Raw genomic sequence first — 16341 nt, 5'->3', positions numbered from 1 at the left:
TAAACTAACTATGCTCTTTCCCTTTCACAAGCTTCATGTTCTTTCTCCCAGGATGTTGCTCTCCTTATTTACCTAGCCAACTCCTATTCATCCTTCAGGTCTCATTTTAAATGTAATATACTCACCAAAACCTTTCCCAACTCCTCAGATTTGGTCAGTTTCACCCACACAATTTACCAGACATTCATTCATTTTATTGTCAACAAATGTTGACTGAACAACTAAACCACACTAGTAGCTGTACTAGGTACAGAGAATAAAACTGAACAATACTGACAGTCTCTTTCCTAATTAAACTTATATCCTAGTAGAAAGTATAATCATTAAACAAATATTTAGTTAGAGTTGTAATAAGTACTATAAAGGAGAAATATGGGTTCCTTTGAGAATGAATAAATGTCTGGTAAATGAAAGAAGCAAGTTATTCAAATTCAGTTCTGCTGACTCCAAATCCCATGCTTCTCACCCACTACACTATGCTGTAAATTCAAGCCTCATTTTTTAAAAGCACAACTGATTTTAACTTTTTTCTTCTTAACTCCGCCAGATTCAAATTCTATATAGTACTCTCCTGTGCTTCTGGGAGGTATTCCTGAGCCCCCCACTACTCAACGTTGCAGTACTCCCAGTCCACAGGGCACACAAATCAGTTCACCATGAGCACTGAGGTGGAGATTGTAGGGGCAAAGGGATTCAGTACAATGCAGGGTATGTGCAAAGGACTATGGGAATGCAAGATATGGGAAGATTAATTGTCTACAGGCCACAGCATAGTGAAAGTACTTTGTAAAATGTAAAGCACTAATCAAATGATTGTTATTAGTGATAGCAATAGTGGTGGTAGTCTCTCTAAGTAATGGAATCCCCCATCCTCCAAAGGGGGAAAAACACCTATTCAAATTGGAAAACAGTAGAGCCATTTACTTATTTAACCCAGAAAAAAACTGAAATGCATTTCTCCTCATTCATTCTTACCATCTCATTTTAACTCTTTCTACATTTTACAAACAAAACTCCGCTTGCAACAAAGAACAATCCATTTCACTTTTTATCTACTCCTTTTTACTGCATCAGAAAAACTTCAAAAGTCTGACAGTTCTCATGTATTATAATCACATCTCAGTCATTAAGCAGTTGCTGAAGTTTAAAAAAAAACACCAAAATACTAAATGCAGTAAACCCCCCTTTAAACATCATTTTTATGGTATACCACATGTACAGCTCTCTGGTGGTGGTACAGTAGAATGAGACAGGGTTGGAACTTAACTAGATTACTAGATGCCTGGAGGGCACAGGATAGGAACCTCTGGATCACATCATCTTTAAGGCATATAATCAGATTTTCTAATGATTCCAGCTCCACCACTTCTTAGTTGCATGACCTTGGGTATATTTCCCAACCTCTCTAATCTTCAATTTTCTCATTCATAAGATAGAGATAAGTGTACCTATTATTTCAGGTAATTGTGAAATTTAAATATATATAAAGAGATTAGCACAGTATGTAGCACACAATTGTACTCAATAAATATTTGGTATCTTACTCTTATCTCTCTGTTTCTGAAGTCCTATGATTCTATAAACCCAATGCCATAGAGCACAATAAAAAGCCTGTACTATAGGTATTTTTCTTATTCCCCAATAGCAAGAATGTACTATAGTTCACAGCACATGTAGACTTACCATGTAGGCTTATAATGAAGAGGGATGCTAACTGCTTGTCTAAAAATAGTGCCTCCATACACCCCTATAAAAGTAAATGACCAAGACTCAACATAAAAGGATTCCTCCTGTTTTCAGGGGTTCTAATTGTTTCATCAAATGTCTTCATCAGATTCTAAATATCTTATACCCATTATCCTGGTTCTTTCCTCTAAAAGAATGGTTGCTCATAATTATTTTGATCACAGAGCAAAATAATTTTAGACAGTTACTAAGTTTTCAGTCATATTTCTGGAACCCTTTGCTTTTTCAGAAGGATCTCATTTCAAATCTTTCGATATCCTGATTACTCATGAAATGGGAAAGACAAAATGAATATGATATTCTACCAGTTTGACTACTATGGAAGCATTTCATTCTTTTCTGCTTTTGCTCATGCTATTCATGTTCATGTCTTACTGCCCTCTCCTCACTTGAATCCTCCTCACACCTGTGTGTGTGGGGGGTGTGTGTGTGTGTGAGTGTGTGAGAGAGACAGAGAGAGAGAGAGAGAATTTTGCCTTCTAAAGGTTGACACTAGAACCTGGAAAGTGGGGAAGAAGGAGAAGAGGAAAATAGAAATTCAACAATTAATTAACATGTTATGGGTAAGAATTTCTGGTAGGTAATATGGAAGATACAAAAATGAACAAGACAAGATCTCCATCCTCATGAGACCTACAATATACCTGGACAAATGGCACAAGGCAGAAATCATATAATACAAGGTAGACTGCAGTGAGTACAATAAAATTGAAGTAGATAAACTGCTATGGAGGTTCAGATGAGAGAGAGAAACAGATAAAATATTAGGTAAAGAAATCTAGGGAAGTTTCATGATGGAGATTTGACTATACAGTAGGTGAGAAATAGGTACAGACGTGGGGGAAGACAGATGCTGAGACTTTTCCATAGGAAAGGTCATATGATATGTCTGGCCCTCCTTTGACTAATCCACGGTGCATTTCTTTAACCAGTCCAGTAGAATGGACATCACAGTTTTATGCCCAGTCATTCTGAGGGCCACATAATAAATTCCTCAGGCAATCAACAGAAGAAAGTAGACAGCTGAAAACAAAATGACAGAATATTCCTAAAACACAAGCTTATCTTTCTGAGCCTTATTTTTCTGATTTGTAAAATATGGATAAATAATGCCTACCACACAAAGTTGTTGGGAGATAAAATAACACATTAAAGTGCCTAAAATATACCTGGTTATATAGGAGACCCTGCAGTAAATGCTTATTTTTCTTCTCTTTTAGATTAGTATCCTAAGGCTGTCATAACAAATTACCACTAATTTGGTGGCTTTAAAAAAGTGAAATTAGGAGAGGAAAAAAAAGCAGCTGGGCAACAGTAGTTCACACCTGTAAACCCAGTGCTTTGAGAGGTTTGTTTTCCAGGAGGATTGCTTGAGGTCAGGAGCTCGAGACCAGCCTGGGGAACACAGTGAGACTCCATCTCTATGAAATTTTTTTAAAATTAGCTGGGCATGGTGATGCTCACTAGTAGTCCCACCTACTTGGGAGGCCAAGGTGGGAGGATCGCCTGAGTCCAGGAATTTAAGGCTGCAATGAGCTGTGATCACCCCATCGCACTCCAGCCTGGGTGACAGAGCAAGATGCTGTCTCACAAAAAAAAAAAAAAAAAAAAAAAAAAAGAAAAGAAAAGAGAAGGAAAAAAAAAGGTGTGGGGGGATTTATTCTCACGGTTTTAGAAGCCAGAAGTCTAAAATCAAGGTGTGTTGGCCGGGCTACGTTCCCTCCGAAGGCTGTAGGGCCCATCCAATCCTTGCCTCTTCCAGCCTCTAGTGGTTACAAGCAATCCTTGCCATTTCCTAGCTTGTAGTTGCCTAGCTGCAATCTCTGCCTCCATCTTCACACGGCCTTCTCCTCTCTGCGCTGCTCTCTGTGTCTTCTCTTCTTCTTATAAGGACACCAGCCATTGGATTTAGGATCTACCTTATATCTGGAATGATTTCATCTCAAGAGCCTTAGCTGCAAAGACACTGTTTCCAAATAAGTCACATTCTGAGGTGGACCTGAATTGGGGGATGGGGAGGGCCAGGGAGAAAGGAACACTATTCAACCCACTACACCTTCCTTCTTTAGATCCACTTGCAGCTGAAACATTCTCAGGTCTCCTATAACTGTCTAGTTCACAGGAAGACATTACCTTTCCATTGAGCTCCCAGGATATTTCCATAGTATTAAACAACAATATCTACAAATCCCTTAAAGAAAACTGGGATTTGAAGAAAACACAAGGCCAGTCAGCATTTTTAACAGACCTGAAGCTTAGGCTCTAGTCCTATCTAGAGCAGTTATCAACTGTGAGACCTTGGGCAAATTATTTCAACTCTTTAAGATGCAATTTCTTCATCTTTAAATAGAAGTATCACAAAATTTGGGGGAGAATTAAGAAATATAATAAATATGAGAGCATTTTGTGAACTTTAACATGATATACAAACACTAGTCATTATTTACAAAACTTTCAATGTTTAATTATTTAACCAAATATACTGATACATGCCAGGTACCATCTTAAATTCCATGGGGAAATAAGAGAAGGAAACATGTTCCAAGACTTCAAAAGGCTTACAGACCAATGCTAATATACAAAAAATAGAAAACAATTTGTCACTAAATTATTTGGAAATTACTATATATGTTGGCAGAGCACAGCAGACTGTGACCAATGCTAGCACTGAAGGAAGAAGAAATGAGCTGTCTTAGAAGGACAGGCAGGATTTAGCTAGAGAAGAAAGGAATGTTTTGAGCGAAGGATATAAGTGGAAATGAATATTATATCTGGAGGACTGAGAGAAAACCAGCCTGTCAGGTGCAGATGGTGAATGCTGGGGAGGAATATCAGACATAAGGCCAGATATAACAAATTTCAAAGCTAAACAGTATGCCTAGACCTGATGCACAGGAGTGGCAACTAGAGGTTATCTGAATGGAGAATGCCATGATGAAAGCAGGGCTTTATGGAAAAAAGCCTGGCAGCATTTACACCTTAGATTGGCAGAAGGGAGACTAAAGGCAAGGACACGAACTAGAAGGCTGTGGCTCTAATCCAAAACATGCTCATCTTCACTGGTTGCTAAAATCATGACTGGCAGAGAAATCTGAAGTTTCTGGAAAGCTGCTTACTTCTTAAACAAAAATTCTACGTCTTTCTCAGGGTTTTTTCCTGTGTTGACCTCACTAAACCAATCACCCAATTGTGTAGAATCTTCCAGTTCATATTTCTCATGGCAGAAAAACAGCTTGGAGGACACAGAGGCAAGCTCTATTCCAATGTAAAAATCCTCTCTAAAGCAACATAGATTGGGGGAGTTATACAGTCTCTGAAAAAACACTTCAGCCTAAGAAATGTCCATTTCACCAAAGCCACCATCCCAGCAAGCAATAAGGGTCAAACTCATCAGCTCCTTGGACAGCTCTTCCTCTGGGAAGGCTGGAGTTCATCATTGCTAGAGTAGAAGTAGGGATACCATGATCCGGCAGCTTTCAACAGAGATTCAAGCCATACCCAGTAGTGGCTGGCTGCAGGGAGGCAGGTCTGAGTCAGTCTGTCAAGCAATGAAATCCTCACTCCATCTGCTCTGAGGGAGTTGTCTGCCAAGTTTGATGCCTGGACACATAAGCTCTCACTCCTACACCCACCCCTTTATTCTCTGAGAAGTAGAAACAAAATCTGTTTCAAAGCTTCATCTTTTCTCCTCTTCCCAAGCTCCAGCTCTAAGAAAGTACCTCTCAGGTATAGGTTATAGAAGAGAAGAGAGAAGCACATATTCCTCTAATAACTCCAAATAGGCAAGAAAACTATAATACGATCTACATTAAGCAAAGGCTGCCTGACTTTTCTATCATTAACACCTTAGCTCCTCACTGAGACTTAGTCCTCTTCCACTATCCTTCCATCTTTCTTTTATCCTCTTTTTTGAATCAAATATTGGATATATTTTTAAAATGTGATATATATATATGAAAGTTATAAAGCCTAGTAATAAAAAGAACACTCATGGCCTTACAACTCATTTTAAGAAACAGAACATGGTGAAACCCCGTCTCTACTAAAAACACAAAAAATTAGCCGGGTGTGGTGGCGGGCGCCTGTAGTCCCAGCTACTCAGGAGGCTGAGGCAGGAAAATGGCGTGAACCCGGGAGGCGGAGCTTGCAGTGAGCCGAGATCACACCACCGCACTCCAGCCTGAGCGACACAGCGAAACTCCGTCTCAAAAAAAAAAAAAAAAAAAGAAAGAAAGAAAGAAAGAGAACTTGCCAATACCGTTGATGCTGTCTACCAATACCCTCCTGCCTCACTCTGGCTTCCATCAGAAGTAATCACTATGCAGGATTTTGTGTTTAACATTCTCTCCTGTTCATCAGAGGCAGATTAATCCAAAGACCTCCTGCCTCCTATTACCACTCTGAAATCCACTTTCACTGCCTTTTCTGTCTGCAACTACACAGTTGCCAGCCCATCTTCCACCAGATTACAATTATCTTTGGGAAGACAAATCCTCACCAAATCCTAGTTAATGAAAATCCAACAAGTGCTGAAAATCCATGGAGTCTCTCCTCCTCAAACATGGACACAAATCTCCCAAATCACCAGTTTATGTCCCAAATCAGCATACTTTGTACTTTAATCATTCTATACTTTATAATTGCTAAGTAAATAATGAGTATTCCAGGCTCCCCCAACACCAATGCCCACATGACTAAAGTGGGCCATTAGTAGAGGCCCAGAACCTCACTGTACAACTTGCATTTCAGTCATACTAGACTATCAACTACTTAAAGGCAGGAAACATGTCATAAAAGGATTCTGATTTAGGAATTAAGACCTGATCTTATCTGATCTCAGAAAAAGGGTGGCAACATCCTTCTTTTAGGAAAAAGTTTAGTTTCTTCCTCCCGATCCTTAATACCTGATCTGATACAAGATCTCTTGCCTATGATCATATCCATGAGAGGACCAATTCTGTTACTACATACATAAAGCTACCTTTATCAGAAATAACTCATGGCACACCTTCAAAAAAAATCCATTGCTTTATTTGGCTCTGTCTCACTTCTTGCAGCATTAATCCCAAAAAAGACAGGATAAATGCTGAATGACCAAAAAAAAAAAAAAAAAAATCTTTGCTTCTTTGTTTTCTCATCTGCAGGATAGGAACATCACCATCGAGAATACAGTGAAAACTGAAGTGACCTCTACCTAGCACAAAGGTAGAGTTTAAACAAGATAACGTATGTAAGGCCTGTGGCATGGTGGTAGCACATAGCAGCTGGTGAAATAACGTGAGGCACCTTGTATTTCCCTCTGTACAATGTCAGAAAATCTACTAAACACACTTTGCGGAAAGCCCCAGCTACAAGCAAAATGTTAGCAAACCAAACCTAGCAATAGATAAAGGATTATATAACACGACTAAGTGAGATTTATTCCAGGAATACAATGTTGGTTCAACATATGAACATTAGTCAATGTAACATATATTAATAGAATAAAAAAAGAAACTAAATAATCGTATCAATAGACACAGAAAAAGCATTTCACAAAATCCAACACCCTTTCATGATAAAAACACTCAACAACCTAGAAATCAAAGGAAACGTCCTCAACCTAATAAAGAGCATCTATAAAAAACCACAGTTAACATTATAATAGTGAAAGGCTGAAAGCTTTCCCCAAAAATGAGGAATAAAACAAGGATATCCATTCTCTCAACTTCTACTCAACATTATACTGAAGGTCCTAGCCAGGACAATTAGCCAGGAGAAAGAAATTAAAGGCATCCGAATTGGAAAAGAAGAAGTAAAATTTTTATTTGCAGATGATCTTATACATAGAAAATTCTAAGGAATACACACAAACATGAACACACACTCTTAGAGCTAATAAATGAGTTCAGCAAGGTTGCAGGATACACAATCAATATACAAAAATCAATTGCATTTCTATATACTAGCAATAAACAATCCAAAAATGAAATAAAGGGACCAATTCAATTTACAACGGCATCAAAAAGAATAAAATTGTTGGGAATAAGAATTTTAAAATAAGTACAAGACTTATACACTAAAAATTAGAAAACACTGTTGAAAGAAATTGAAGAACAAAATAAATGAAAAAAATCTGTGTTCATGGATTGTAATATTTAATAAATGCCAATATCTCCAAATTAATCTATCAATGAAATCCCTATCAAAATTTCAGCTGCCTTTTTTGCAGAAATTCACAAGTTGATCCTAAAATCCATATGGCAATTCAAAGGACTCAAAGTATAGCCAAAAAAAAGTTTTTTTTTTAAAAACAACAAAGTTAGATGACTCACACTTTCCAATTTCAAAACTTGCTACAAAGCCACAGTAATGAAGATAATATGATATTGATATAAGAACAAATAATGTATCATTGCAATCTATTGCATCAATGGAATAGAACTTAGAATTCAAAAATGAACCCACAATTCTATGGTGAGTTGATTTTGACAAGGGTGTCAAGACAATTCAATAGAGGAAAAAGAGTCTTTTCAACAAATGGTGCTGGGAAAAATAGGTATCCACATGCTAAAGAATGAATTTGGACTCTTACTTCACAGCATATACAAAAATTAAGGCAAAATGGATCAAAGATCTAAGTGTAAGAGATAAAACCATAAAACTATTAGAAGAAAATATAGGTGTAAGTCTTTGTGATCTTGGATTAGGCAACGGTTTCTTTAGATATACACAAAAAACACAAGCAACAAAAGAAAAAACAGAAAAATTGGGCTTCATCAAAATTAAAAACATGTGCTCCAAAGAACACTACCAAAGTGAAAAGATAAGCCACAGAATGGGAGAAAATATTTGCAAATCATATATATGGTAAGGTATTTGCTATGGTTTGAGTGTGTCCCCCAAAGTTCTTATGTTGGAAACTTAATCCCCATTGCAACAGTGTTATGAGGTGGGACCTTTAACAGCAATTAGGTCATGAGGCCTCATGAATGGATTAATGCTGTTATCATGGGAGCAGGTTATTTCAGGAGTAGGTTCTTGATAAAAGGATGAGTTCAACCCCCTTCCACTTGAGCCTGCTCACTCTCTAGTTCTTGCTCTCACTTGCTCTTGTGCTCACACTCTCTCACACACACCATGTGATGCTTTACTCCATGTTATGATGTAGCAAGGAGGCCCTCACCAGATACAGCCCCTTGATCTTGGACTTCCTAGCCTTCAGAACTATAATAAATAAATGTTTGTATCTATTATCCAGTCTGTGGTATTCTGTTACAGCAATACAAAACAGACTGAGATAAAAATTGGTGCAAAGAAGTGGGGCTGTTGCTATAACAAATACCTGAAAATGTGGATGTAGCTTTAAAAATGGGTAATAGGTAGAGACTAGAAGAATCTGGAGAAGCAAGCTAGAAAAAGGCTAGATTGCCATTAATAGAGTCTTAAGGACAATTCTGGTGAGGGGTCAGAAAAAGATGAGAGCTGTAGGAAGAGCCTAAAACTTTTTAGGGATTACTTAAGTGGCCATAATCAGAATGTAGGTAGAAATATGGACAGTAAAAGCAATTCTGACGATGAGGTCTCAGATGGAAATGAGGAACAAGGTATTAGAAACTGGAGTAAAGTCTATTCTCATTACACAGTTGCAAAGAACTTAGTGGAATTGTCTTCATGTCCTAGGACTTTGTAGAATGCAGAACTTAACAGTGATGAACTAGGATATCTGGTAGGAGGAACATCTAAGCAGCAAAGTGTTCAAGATGCTTCATTACTTCCTTTGGCCCCTTATAGTAAAGTGAAGGAAAAGAGAAATGACTTAGACATAATTTACAATGAAAAGGGAAGGAGAAGGAAAGATATGGAAAACTCTCAGCCTGGAAAGGCAAAGAATAAAAAAGTGTATTCAGGAGAGAATACTAAGGATGTAGCCAATTAACAGTTTGTTAAACAGAGTAGTACAGCTAGAAGGAAGCCAGGTGCTATTCATCAAGACAATGAGAGAATGACCCTGAAGGCATTTCAGAGATCTTTGAGATTGTGACCCTCCCATCACAGGCCCAGAGCTCTAGGAAGGCAGAATGGTTTCCTCACTATGCCTGGCACAACCTCAGTGGACTTACTGCCTCGGGTTTCATCAGGACACTGCTCCCTGCATGCCAGTACAGTGTTCCTCAGACTCCCCAGCTGTGGTTCAAATGGTCCTGGGTGTGGCTCAGGCTGTAGCTCCATAGGGCATAAATGGTAAACCTTGGTGATATCCACAGGGTGCTGACTCTGCTAATATGCAGAATACAAGAACTGTGGAGCCATGGCAATCTCCTCCTAGATTTCAAAGATGTTGCAGATGTCCTGGGGGCCAACGCAGAGACTTGTCACAGGAACAGAGCCAGAGCCACCACAGCTAGTGTGCCGCACCCCTCCCCTACAATTAGGGCAATGCCTAGCTAAGCCATAGGAATGAGGCCACCACAGAGAGTCTCCACTACAGCAATGCCTAGTGGAGCCATGTGAGTGGGTCAGCCTAAGATGGAGCAGGTACCCCTCTTAGGGGTCTGCTGGGCCCCACTCCAAGCATGGAAATGAAGTAAAATCTTTAGTTCCTTCAAGAAAAATTCCAGGCACCTAGCTGGCTTTAAAAACCAAAGAGCCATCTGATAAACAAGAAGGCAGTAATAGCTTAAAACAACAGCAAGGAAGTTAGAGCCATAAAATGTTTGGTTCCCTATTGAAACTAAAGATAATATCTTAACATATGTCCCTCAGTTGTTTTCAAAAAAACCTGGACCCTCACCAACAGAAAATGCCATCCTCTTGCATGCAGACCTCAGACAAAGAGGAAATGAGGACTGAACTCTGTCTTCCACCATTCTTTGTTCTAAATTTCTTGCTGAGAGGCCTGGAGGAAGTCCACACTCACAAACCAGAGATTAGCATTCCTTTCTACTGACCCCAGGTTTTCAGACAAAGCTTTATTTTCTTATCCGATTACAAACTAGAACATCTTTGAATCTACCTATGACTTGCAGGCCCCCACTCTTGAGATGCCCCACCTTTTCAGGTCAAATCAATTTATGATAGCCTCCATATATCAATGTATGGCTTTGCTTTGCCTGTAACCTCTGCCTCCCCACCTTTAAAAACCCTTACACGTAAGCCATTGGGGAGTTCAGGTATTAAGCATTAGCTGTCAATTCTCATTGCTTGGTGCCCTGCAATAAATGCCTCACTTCCTCTCGCTGCAAATCTCGATGCCAGTGTTTGGCTTTGCTATGCCAGGTTGATGGACCCAAGTTTGGTTCAGTAATAAGCCCCCTAACACCACAGAACTGTAGAACTACCAGTGTGCAACTCTGGCCTGAGAGAGCTGCAGGTACGAGACTCCAACCTGTGAGAGCTGCTGCATGGACTGAGCCCAGCAAAGCCAAGGGGGCAGGGCTGCTTGAGGCCTTGTGGGCCCAGTCCCTGACCCAGAGTGCCCAGAAGATGGGGACATGGAATCAAGGAAGATTATTCTGGAGCTTTAAGATTTAACGTTATTCATGATGTTGGGTTTTGGACTTACTTGGGACCAGTCACCCCTTTTTCTTGCCTATTTCTCCCTTTTGTAATAGGAACGTCTATCCTATGCCTGTCCCACCATTATATTTTGGAAATAAACAACCTGTTTTGATTTCACAGGCTCACGGCTGGAAGAAACTTATCTTGGGATGAATTGTGCCTTGAGTCTCACCCATATCTGATTTAGATGAGACTTCGGGCTTTGGACTTTTCAGTTGATGTGGAACAAGTTAAAACTTTGAAGGCCATCGGCATCGAATAAATATATTTTGCATGTGAGAAGGGGGCTGGTGCTGGAGTGGAATGCTGTGGTTTGAGTGTGTCTCCCAAAATTCATGTGTTGGAAACTTAATCCCCAATGCAACAGTGTTATGAGGTGGGCCTAATGAAAGCTCTGCCTTCGTGAATGGACAAATGCTGTTATCCTGGGAGTGAGTTAGTTGTTGCAGTAGTAGGTTCCTGATAATGGATAAGTTTGGCCCTCTAACCCTCACCCTCACTCTTGTGCAATGTAATGCCATGTCATGCCTTCCACCATGTTATGATGCAGCCAAAAGGCCCTCATCAGATATGGTCCCTTGATCTTAGACTTCCCAGCCTCCAGAACTGTGAGAAACATGTTTTTTTTTTCTTTATAAATTCCTCAGTCTGTAATATTCTGTTATAGCAACACAAAACAGACTAAGACAGTATTTTTACCTAGAACATATAAAGAACCCTTACAACTCAACAACAGAAAGACTCAATTAAATTAGCCCAATCAAAAAGTGGGAAAAGGAATTGCATAGACATTCCTCCAAAGAAGATACACAAATAGCTAATAAGCACATGGAAAGATAGTTGACATCATTCATCATTAGGGAAATGCAAACCAAAACCACAATGAGATACTACTTCACAAAGAGTAGGATGACTATAATAATAACATAAAAAAACCAGACAGTAACTACTGTCACTGAGGATGTGAAGAAAGTGGAACCATAAATTGCTGGTGGTAATATAAAATAGTGCAACCACTTTGGAAAACAGTCTGGCAGTACCTCAAAAAGTTAAAAATAAAATTACTATATGACCCAGCACTTCCACTCCTAGGTATATACCTAAAAGAACTGAAAGCGTATGTTCACACAACAACTTGTACATAAATATTCATAACAGCTTTATTTATAATTACACAGAAGTGAAAACAACCCAAATGTCCATCAACTGATAAGTAAATAGACAAGTAAAATGCAGTATATCTATAAAGGAAATATTGTGTGTAGGAATAAAATTCCATAAAAAGGAATGAAGTACTGACACATGATACAATGCGGATGAATCTTGAAAACATTATGCTAAGATGAAAAAAGCTGGACACAAAAGGCCACGTATTGTATGGTTCCATTTATATGAAATGCTTATAATAAGCAAATCCACAGAAACAGAAGGTAAATTAGTGGTTGCCTGGGGCTGCTTAAGGGAGGAATGGGAAATACTGCTAACATGTATATGGTTTTTGGGGTGATTAAGATGTTCTGGAATAAGTGGTGGTGGTTATATAATCTTGTGAATATACTAAAACCAACAAATTGTATATTTTAAAGGGGTGAATTTTATGGTATGCAAATAATATCTCAATTTGGGAAAAAGAGAGTCCCAGCTACATATTGTATTAGTCTCTTGTACCCTAGTCTGCCTCACACCTGGAAATTATCTAAGCTTACCACTAGTCACAGCACAGTCTGTTTCATTCCCAAAGTAAAGAAAGCACAAGAATTACTTATAACCTCTTTCCTCTATATAAGTCATGAAGGTTACTCTTCTGATTAAGTGTTGATTCTCCAAAGCCCCTTTCCTGACATTGATGCCTAAGGTCCTCCCTCTAAACTTTTTTCCACTGGGCCATGAAATGTTAATAGCACAATCATTCTGCTCTCAGAGGCATGAATTGAAAGAAACATGGGTTTTGAATTCAGACAAAAATTCAAATCCTCATTCACCACTTTCTAGCTGTATGCATCTTTGGGGAAGTTACTTAACCATCTGCTCATATGCTAAACGGAGATAATATCTCTTTGAAGACATAAGGATTCAATGAGATAATATATGTAAAGTGCCTAGTCACAGCAATGTTTCAACTAATGTCAATATCCTCACTCTTCTCAGTGTTTTGTAAAATGGATGAAGCTGACATTAGCCCCAGCTGATCAGGTACTGTGCTCCAATCTGAAATCTTTCATCAACCAGGACAGGAATCTCATAGGATCTAGGGACATCTCAAGATCACAAATGATAAAAAGGGGGACAATGGGTACGACATCTTTCATATGTGTTTAATTAGAAACCTGATTTCCAACCTAATGTAATTCACAAGCTCATTATATCAGGCTCCGAAGCTCTCTAGGCAGGGAGATGGGTGTTTGACAGGAGAATGAAAAGGCACGCTGCTCCAATTACCACAAACGAAATGCATTACAAATAAACATATGTTTCCGCAGACAGAATGAGGAGATCCTTTATGGAGAAGAGCTGGGAAGGCTGAGCCATGAAGCTGACTCTAATTTTTCACACAGGAGGCAAAATTACAATCTTGCCACATTCACCTCTGATGATGAGTTTAAAATGGCAAGGCCATTTGCAGGGCCAGCTAGGCACTGTGTATCAGAAGGGGACCACTTATATGACGGACTTTCAGGGTCATCAGGAAAAGCCCCCCCATCCACCAAAACAAAAACAAAAAAAAGACCACACACCTCACTGACAAATGTAGTTTCTATGTAATGTGATTGGTTTAGACTCCAGCAGATCTAGGCTGGATTCTGGATGGCAATTACAAGCTGACTAACCTGTAGCGTCAGTTTTCTGGCTTGTAAAATCAACACAACACTGATCTCAAAATTTACATGAGATTACCTTGATTAAATGAGACAATATTAGGAAAAGCACTTAGGCAGTATCTCATACACAGCAGGCATTCAATAACCAATAATCCCTTTCTTCCTTTATGTTAGGTACAGCCTTCTCTAGTCAAGTTTCCTATAAGATAAAAGCCTTTGAAATTTAAAATACTGACAATACCACGTTGCTATGGACTGAATGTTTGTGTCACTCCCAAACACATATATTAAAGCCCTAATCCCCAATTGTGATGACGTTTGGAGGTGGAACCTTTGGGAGTAATTAGTGTAGATGAAGTCAAGAGAAGAGAGTCCCTCCCCGCCCATGATGGGAATGGTGTCCTTATAAAGGGATGAAGAGACCTAGGCTCTCTCCCTTCACCATGTAGGGGCATAGCAAGAAGGTGCCGTCTACAAGCCAGAAAGAGGGCCCTCACCAGAACCCAATCACGCTGGCACCCTGATCTCAGATATCCAGCCTCCAGAACTGTGAGAAATAAATTTCTGTTGTTTAAGCCTCCCAGTCTAAGGTCTTTGTTACAGCAGCCTGAGCTGACAAGACGCAGTTTTGGTGAGGAACTCTCATATACTGCTGGTGGGAGTGTAAACTGGTACAATCATTCTGTAAAACTGTAAAACTACTAAAAGCTGAATATACATATGCCCTATAACCCAGCAAATGCCACTCCTGGGTACACACCCAGCAGGAATAAGAGCTTATAATCACCAACACCATGTACAAAAATTGTTCTTATCACCATTATTCACAGTAGCCCCAAACTGGGAACAACTTAAGTATCCATTATAGCAGAATGCATAAACTGTGATATATTCAGAGAATGAAATACAAATCAGCAATGTCAAAGAATGAACTAATGCTATCTACAAGAAAACAAATGCATCTCATGAACATTATGTTAAACAAAAGAAACCAGACACAAAAAGAGTTTCTACTGTAGGATTTCGTTTATATAAAGCTCAAAAGTAGGCAAAATTAACATATGCTGAAGGAAGCAAAATAGTGGTTATCTGTTCAGGGAGAAGAAGTCAAGACTGAAAGAAGTAATGCACTTTGGGAGGCCAAGATGAGCGGATCACGAGGTCAGGAGTTGGAGACCAGTCTGGCCAACATGGTGAAACCCCATCTCCACTAAAAATACAAAAAAATTAGCTGGGCGTGTTGGCATGCACCTGTAATCCCAGCTACTTAGGAGACTGAGGCAGGAGAATCGCTTGAACCCTGCAGGTGGAGGTTGCAGTGAGCTGAGATCACACCACTGCACTCCAGCCTGGGCGACAGAGTGAGACTCTGTCTCAAAAAAAAAAAAAAAAAAAAAGGAAGTAATGATGGATAGAAGCTTAGCAGGCGCTGGTAATGTTGCATGCATATCTCATCTTGGGTCATACTTTATAATTTTATACTAAAAACTCAATGAGTTACAAACTTACTATTTCTGCACGTTTATGTATGTCAGTTTTATACTTTGATTTTTAAAAAGTCTACAGAGAAAACAAACCTTTGGAAGCAGTAACAGATTGAGGGTCATAAGGTCCCCAAAGCTCCTTTACCCCAGGACTACACTCTCAAGACACCGTTGTATCCACTCCTTCTTTTCCACTGCTACGGTTTTAGTTCAAACATCCAGTACCTCACAGACGGACAACCAAAACATGCTCCTAGTTGGTCTCCAGGACTGCACAAGTTCTCCACCCATGCCCCCCACTGCCCATTTTCTACACTGTCTTCAGATAAACCTTCCTAAGTGCAGCACTTATCAACTCACTCCCCTGATCAAAACCTTCACAACTTTCTACTGACTACAAGATAAAGAAAAAATATGTGAGCTTTGTATTCAAGGTTCTCCTTAGCAGATTCCACCCTACTATTCAAAGATTAACTCATAATTCCTCCTCATCTTGTCCCACTGCTTCAATCAAATAAAATACTGACTCTGAACATGGTCCACAGTGTGCCTTCCTCTTTTCACCATCCTCTCGGAAAAAGACTTGGGCAGAAAGAAGCTATTCATTTAACATGATAAAAAGCTAAAAAAGTCTTACACTCCCCAAAGCTACCTCCCTATCCTCTCTACTTCTTCACTGTTTCTTTTTGGGGTGGGGGGGGAAATACTACTTTATAAACTTCAATTTCACCTTCAAATGATAAAGATTAGCT

General features: G+C 39.3%; 1 protein-coding gene and 1 pseudogene across 1 annotated transcript in view; both read right to left on the bottom strand.

Annotated features, from left to right (window-relative positions):
- Positions 1–16341, bottom strand: part of SYN2 (synapsin II) — a 180937-nt gene that overhangs the window by 145606 nt on the left and 18990 nt on the right. The window lies entirely within an intron of this gene.
- LOC129532279 (actin, clone 302-like) overlaps positions 1–16341 on the bottom strand; it is an 89780-nt pseudogene that overhangs the window by 55059 nt on the left and 18380 nt on the right.

Source organism: Gorilla gorilla, chromosome 2 (assembly GCF_029281585.2).
Source record: "Gorilla gorilla gorilla isolate KB3781 chromosome 2, NHGRI_mGorGor1-v2.1_pri, whole genome shotgun sequence".
In the NCBI taxonomy this organism is placed as follows: domain Eukaryota; kingdom Metazoa; phylum Chordata; class Mammalia; order Primates; family Hominidae; genus Gorilla; species Gorilla gorilla.
This window is presented reverse-complemented; position numbering and strand designations above follow the sequence as displayed.